The sequence below is a fragment of the Neofelis nebulosa genome, chromosome 1 (genome assembly GCF_028018385.1).
Source record: "Neofelis nebulosa isolate mNeoNeb1 chromosome 1, mNeoNeb1.pri, whole genome shotgun sequence".
NCBI lineage: Eukaryota > Metazoa > Chordata > Mammalia > Carnivora > Felidae > Neofelis > Neofelis nebulosa.
In genome coordinates, this window is record NC_080782.1 from 11,098,254 (window position 1) to 11,104,604 (window position 6,351).

Sequence of the window (6,351 nt, forward strand, 5' to 3'; positions counted from 1 at the left end):
CATTAAAAAAAACTAGAAAAAGATTTTTGTTTTCCAAGAATATGATTCAGCTTACAATGACCATCTTTTATAAAGTTCCTCATTTGTACTCCTAATAAATCTTCGAGATCAGAGGGATATAAGACATGAACAATAGCAATTTATTATGTTCCTGAGACACTAAAAACATTTTCCCTATTCACTAGAATAGCAAAAAAAGTTTCACTGGGACCATGCAAATGATCACTTTTCAAATGATAAAACACTAAAATGTTTTATAAGCTCTTTTTCTATGGGTCCCCAGGGATTTGCTTTAAGTATTTGCATAAATAACTTATAAATGGATACATCAGAGTGGACTGAGTGGAGCAAGGACAGCCTCCACAGAGTGTATCTTAAACTGCACCCACCGTAAAGGGCAGCGCTCACCGTCAGAGAGAGTACAGGTGTTGCTTCATAATCCTGAACAAGTCTCCCCATTCGGTGACTTTCCAGGTCGTCTCTTGTGTGTCCTTCAGCACGTGTAATCTGTCCGCCTTCTCAAGGACTCGTGAACACCGTATGTGACCTTCTTAAAACTGACTCCTGCACAAAGTAGTGGGGAAAGCTCAACTGGCACGCCAGGCAACTCTGTGATTACATTTGACACGAATGTTATGCATAGCAGCCTGAGGGAAGAAGATACATGACGAGAGATACTAACAGGAACCATAAAACCTTACCAGAGCAGGGGCAGAGCACTGTGCCACATAGCATGTCTTGGCTTCGTCCATGTGACACACAGCAACGAGAAATATAACGTAATAGCACAATGAAACGCGGTATTCGGCGTTCAAATCAAAGAAGGAACAAGGCACCCAATCTTGGCCCTGTACGTGCCCAATATACACTCAAACCTGGAAACAACTCAGCTTGCCTACAAATCCAGAGCCCTGCGAAACTAAATGGAGTCCTATGGAAGCCACACAAGTTGGCTAACAGTGTATCCACTATACTCTTGGTTTTGGGGGTAGATTCCCGTGACTCATAGCTCACATACAATACTCAGTGCTCATCCCAAAAGGTGCCCTCCTCAATGCCCCTCACCCACCCTCCCCTCCCTCCCACCACCCATCAACCCTCAGTTTGTTCTTAGTTCTTTATTTATTTTTATTTTTTATTTTTTCAATATATGAAGTTTATTGTCAAATTGGTTTCCATACAACACCCAGTGTGCTCATCCCAAAAGGTGCCCTCCTCAATGCCCCTCACCCACCCTCCCCTCCCTCCCACCCCCCATCAACCCTCAGTTTGTTCTTAGTTTGTTTATTTATTTATTTATTTATTTATTTATTTTTATTTTTTATTTTTTCAATATATGAAGTTTATTGTCAAATTGGTTTCCATACAACACCCAATGCTCATCCCAAAAGGTGCCCTCCTCAATACCCATCACCCACCCTCCCCTCCCTCCCACCCCCCATCAGCCCTCAGTTTGTTCTTAGTTCTTTTATTTATTTATTTATTTATTATTTATTTTTATTTTTTCAATATATGAAGTTTATTGTCAAATTGCTTTCCATACAACACCCAGTGCTCATCCCAAAAGGTGCCCTCCTCAATACCCCTCACCCACTCTCCCCTCCCTCCCACCACCCATCAACCCTCAGTTTGTTCTTAGTTTATTTATTTATTTATCTATTTATATTTTTTATTTTTTCAATATATGAAGTTTATTGTCAAATTGCTTTCCATACAACACCCAGTGCTCATCCCAAAAGGTGCCCTCCTCAATGCCCATCACCCACCCTCCCCTCCCTCCTACCCCCCATCAACCCTCAGTTTGTTCTCAGTTTTTAAGAGTCTCTTATGGTTTGGCTCCCTCCCTCTCTGTAACTATTTTTTCCCCTTCCCTTACCCCATGGTCTTCTGTTCAGTTTCTCAAGTTCCACATATGAATGAGAACATATGATATCTGTCTTTCTCTGACTTATTTCACTTAGCACAATACCTTCCAGTTCCATCCACGTTGCTGCAAAGGACAGGATTTCATTCTTTCTCATTGCAAGTAGTATCCCATTGTATATATAAACTGCATCCAGTTTATCCATTCATCAGTTGATGGACATTTAGGCTCTTTCCATAATTTGGCTATTGTTGAAAGCGCTTCTATAAACATTGGGGTACAAGCGTAAGGCACTGAAATTATAATATTAGATCGTAACACTGTGGCATTTTGTAATAAAAACTTGAATCCAGGGGATAAAAAAAGCTGGGTTTTTTTAAATTATTATTTTAGAGAGAAAGAGAAAGCAGGAGGTGGGGGGAGGGGCAGAGGGAGACAGAGAATCCTAAGCAGGCTCCACGCTCAGTGCAGAGCCTGATGAGGGGCTCTATCCCACGACCCTAAGATCACAACCTGAGCCAAAATCAAGAGTCATACGCTCAATTGACTGGGCCTCCCAGGTGCCCCCAAAAAGCTATTTTTTAAAGGCTCATTTACTAATTCATTGTCTCAATCTCCAGAACGACTGCTAATAATCACATTGTAACAATGTCCGAGGAAAAGAAACCTGACCCTCCTTCTTATCCACCATCCCACCCCACTCAGGATACTTCTTCCCACCCTCAGCTTCCTTCCCTCCCACCGAATCTCTACATTTTTTCTTCTCTTCCAAATGAAAGAGTAGGATCCAACCCACAAGTGCTGTCTGGCTGGCTGCTCTGCGGTACAGCTTTTCCAGGCAGAAGAACAGAACCAGAAAAGCCCCTGGGGTGCAGACTGGCCCGGCAACATGTTCTGCTCTAGCATCGATCAGGTTCTTTGTCTCAAATGTAACACAGAATTAGACTCACCATTTTAAGATATGTAAGAACATGTTCCTGGATTCGGGGTCTGAGCCAAGCTCATCTCTGATTCTAAAGCTGACCTTGAATACTCTCCTGTTTCGTTGTGGACGTATGTGTGGATGCTCAACATCTCATGTTGGATACCACAGAGGTCAGTCAATTGAGCAGAATGCATAAACTTTGAAAATTACTACAATGAAACACTACAAAAATTACAAGCCAGAACTACAAGATTTCCTCATGTTTTCATCACCTACTGATTTGTTTATTGGTCTTCCAAAGCATTTGCCCGATCTGGAGGACCATATTGTGAATATAAGGGTACCATTCGTTTACCCGTAAGAGGCATTATTTTGATGTGTTGCCGGGGGCTACTCATCAACAGTCATCAGCTGCACAATATAATTTTTAAAAATCACCCTGAGTACTTGCTTGAGAAATGTATTTAAAATGTAAAAGTAGTTATGGACCTCACTGGGGCCAGACATGGGGGAAAAAATGTTGCAGATTTAGGGGTGGGGAGGGGAAATAATGTCTTCAAGAGAAAACTGCTCATGTATATATATTTTATTTTTTTATCGCTACTAAAGATTCTTTTGCTGTAACAAATCTGTAAACTACATTATCAGTATACATTAACGTATCTAAATTTTTATAATTCTACACTCTGGAACAGGAATTAGCACTGGAAAAGATATCGCTGACACTGTGCATTTTGTCTACACTGGGGAATCCTGCAAGCTACTTAACTATAACATTTGTGGTTTTCTCGTCCTGTCTCCTAATGTTGAATTCTTTACAAGACTTTTCCATCACAAATAGCATTTAACACCAAGAAGTCCTTCGCACTCCAGTGACTTAGAAACACGACTTCCATCAGTCACTACTCTGTGGCTGGCAGTAGTCAAACAAGACTTGAAATTTCATTTAGAGAGCAGCCCTCCTCAGCTCCCCACTCCAGGCTGGGTTTTCTGTCATCCTCCCTTCCGGCACTGTGCTCATCTCCTCTCGTTAGGGAGCAAGAGAGGAGTCCCCAGCGTTTGCAGGTCTGAGATGTTCTCCCCCTTCTGCAGATCTAAGTTTAGATGTCACCTCCCCAGAGCTGCCCTTTCTCGTGGCCCCATCAAATTAGGTCTCTGCAGGGAAAGAGCAACCATGGTAGAGAGGCGGCTCAAGAATGCCTGGGCTGTGGCTTTGCCATGTCCTCTGATGGGGACGTGGCCTCATTCATGCTGAATTGGTTCCACGCTTGCCAACATTTCCTTAAAGAGAAGCTCAGAGAAGCCAGAGGTAAGGGGGATGGTGACGTAAGCCGTATGCATAACAGGACAGTTCTAATGTGGCAAAGTGTTCTCTTTTGCTCCATCCTGGAAGGACCTTACTTGCACGGAGGGAGTCACCGGCAGCTGCAAACCGCACAGGAGAACCAGAGGACCAGGAAACGCCAGACAGCGGCTACTTCGGCTCAGGGGAGCTCCTTGCTGCTGTTACATTTTGTGTCCTCAGTCAAAAATAAATGGGGACGCTGAAGTGCGGCTTCTGCCTGCTAATCCACGACACCTGAAGAACCGCGGTCCCTCCCGCTCCTCTCACTCATAACATCCGGCATTTCCCTTCATAGTGCTAAACTCCCAATCTTCATACCTTCTTCTCTGTCCCTCACACAGGTGTCGTATTATACAATCATACACTGAGATCATATGAAGTTACGGACCTGAATAATCACCTATTTTCTGTGTCTGGTCTTCTTGTGTGAAGTCCACGAAATCAGGGAATGTGACCGTTTTTCCCCACCATCATCCCCCCACTGCACGCACCAGAGTGCCTGACAACCTAGTTATCAGACACACTTAAGAAAATTTTTTCTAATTTTTTATACTTTTTAAAGTTTAATTTTTTTTTTATTGAGAGAGAGACAGAGTGTGTGTGTGCGCGTGTGTGTGCGTGTGTGTGTGTGTGTGTGTGTGTGTGTGTGTGTGTGTTCAAATGGGTGAGGGGCAGAGAGAGGAGAGACAGAGGATCTGAAGCAGGCTCTGTGCTGATAGCAGAGAGTCTGATGTGGGGCTCGAACTCACAAACCGTGAGATCATGACCTGAGCCGAAGTTGGATTCTCTACCAACTGAGCCACCCAAGCGCCCCAAGAAATTTTGTAAATAAATCAATATTGAGATGATGAAAACGACTACTCTAGCACTCTGCAATGGCAGCAAGACACTCGCTGTGCTTTCTGCTCATGCAAGAAGTCGGCGACTCTCTCCATCACCCGGAAGACCCGGTGGGGTGGTCCTCCCTTCACCCGGATTCAGCAGACGCCGAGAACCCTTCGGTGGGTGGGAGATGATGGAGGTGGACCAGAAAGGGGCTTCATTGCTCCTCAACTGCTTCGGCGACATACCTTGTCGAATCAGTCCCTAGAAATTTCTAGTTGTGTTCACAGTGTCCTTTTCTACTCTGGGTCTCAAAGGCTTGTACGTACACACCTACAGGGTGTATCACAAAATTAGATGAATTACGCATTTTCAAGTCACTTGGCAAGAAAGCTGGTTTTCAAAGCTTATTTCTGGATACTCAGTGGCTCTTGCCCCCTTGTAAGAAACAGCCATTACAATTCAGACACCCATTAACAGCTTTCTCTTAACTCACATCATTTCTACATTTCCATTATTTGTTCTTCAAAATAAAATGATTGTTTCACCACAATTCGCACAATCAACTCGTATATATTAATTCAGACCAAAAGACGCTGTTCAAATGAAAACGGTATTGTCCAGGATGGGTGGGTGTCACCTGAACCCCTCGGGCCCAGCTCTGACCATAGTTAGCATAAGATGATTCTTGTCACAGAGCCAGGCCTCGTGAGAGGGACACACACCGGTCTCCTCGAAACCCTTTACCACCAGAAACGTGAAGTTAGGCGGACCTGAAGTCAACCAAACGTTTGTAGGCCACAATTCTAATTTAATACTGACCAAGTTTTCTAGTCAATAAGTTATAGATAAGGCAGTTCCTCCTTTATAACCAGGATTTAAAAATAGAAATATATGAACAATTCCTCAGGTAGCATTTTCTTCATTAATAAAAGCCCATGTGGCATCCACACACACCGCCTGACTTCTGTCTTTTGTCTGTTTCTTTTTCCAATCATTATACCTTTTCGAGTCAACATGGTATTTTCCTAGCTGTATCTTCCACTTCAGAGTACATGTTTACCATTTGCCTGCTAAGAAACCTTCTATCCTGTTTTTCACAGCGGCCTCACACCCCCTAACTTCCTTACGCATAGGCTTATTATTGAACATGTAGGGCGTTTCCACTGTTTTCTGTTATTAAATACATTTTGATATGTAATTTATTTCAGTCTTTTAAATTGTTTTCTTGGTATAGGTTTCCAGGAGAGAAAATACGGATCAAAGCCTGTGAACATTTTTATGGTTCTTTCTGTGCTTGGTTATTTAATTGTTTTACAAAAAGGATGAGTTGGTTTACATCACTCTAGGAATCTCTGAGTGCATCACGTTTACAAAGACCCCACCACGATTCAC